This window comes from Poecilia reticulata, linkage group LG7 (genome assembly GCF_000633615.1).
Source record: "Poecilia reticulata strain Guanapo linkage group LG7, Guppy_female_1.0+MT, whole genome shotgun sequence".
In the NCBI taxonomy this organism is placed as follows: Eukaryota; Metazoa; Chordata; class Actinopteri; order Cyprinodontiformes; family Poeciliidae; genus Poecilia; species Poecilia reticulata.
In genome coordinates this window covers 12246060-12247527 of record NC_024337.1, presented here as the reverse complement: position 1 = coordinate 12247527, position 1468 = coordinate 12246060, and positions in this window count along the sequence as shown.

The window sequence follows — 1468 nt, the reverse complement described above, 5'->3', positions numbered from 1 at the left end:
GAAACCAACCAGCGTGGGGATATTGTCCCAAAGAGCTTGCCGTAGTGTCCTCGAGAAAATACGTTTGTTTGTAAGTATTATATAGATTTATTTATTTATTTATTTATTTATTTATTTATTTATTTATTTATTTATTTGGGCGGACTTGCCTTTACCGAACTGATTAGCTTTGAACTGTCGAAATGCAACTGAAAATATAATGTGAAGAAAGAATAAAACAATCATCAGTTAGATCTCCTATTGAAATTAACTTGAAATGGATGTCATAAATAAATATTTAGAAATGAAAGTTGATTTCCAGTTTTGTCTCTCTGTGCTATTTACCATCTGATAACCACACGGGGGCACCAAAACCTCAAATAAGTAATATAGAGTTTTTTTGGTTTTTTTCTCAACATTAAATTTTGAAACATTTGCAAATACCCTTTAAAACAAGCCAAACCTGTCAAATAATTTATATATCAATATATTTTGTGATTTGAAATAGTTCATTGCAGAGTCTAGCATTTTTTTAAATTTTATTTTATGTAGGACAACGGTTCTATTGAATAATAAGTGCTGTTTAGTAAGCAAGAACTTTAAAAATCAAACGATCCTGTTTCGAGTCACCTGGTTTGCACTTTGATCTTTCGTTCATGCCAAAAGATTAAAATCCTGCTCTGCTTATTGAGAAAACACCATTTTCTTCATATTCCCTCTCTAAGTCTGCTAAGACCAATGGATTTGAACAAATCTATATTTATTTTGTGACTAAGACATTCTGTTTTCCCTCTGTTTAGCACACCTTGCAGATTCTGGTTTTGCTGATCATTTTGTTTTTCTTTGTAAGATCAGAAAAAGGCGGCTTTGGGTGTACTGTTTATCCTGCCTCTGAAGCCTGTGCGCTGTCCAGCTCATAAAACAGTGGCGATTATTGTTTTTAACACATTGTAGTCGGTAATGTAAAAATAGCTTATATCTGGCTTAGATTCTTGTGGAAAGATCAATAATAGGCTACCTCAATCTCAGCTATGCAGCATCAATAAATGATCTTCCATATTGAAAACTAATGAAAAAATCAGGTTAGCCCACAATGAAAATGACTTTCAGTAAAATTAGAATGTGGGTGGTCAGCTACAGCAGTGTCTCAACTGGAAAGCAACACAAGGCAAACATCTGTGCCAAAGATTAGTTTCACAATGTTCTCACTGAGCGGAAGAATTACAATATAATTTTTTTGTGTCATTTTATGAACATCAGAGTTTGGGGAACATATCTTTTATCGTGCATTGTATTATTCAGAATTTATTTTATTGTTAGCAACACTGAAGATAAAGCAAAATAAGATATGGTAAAAGAAAATGAAATATTTTAAATCAAAAATAATGGTGGGAATATATCCATCCATCCATTTTCTTCCGCTTATCCGGGGTCGGGTCGCGGGGGTAGCAGCTTCAGAAGGGAGGCCCAGACTTCCCTCTCCCCAGCC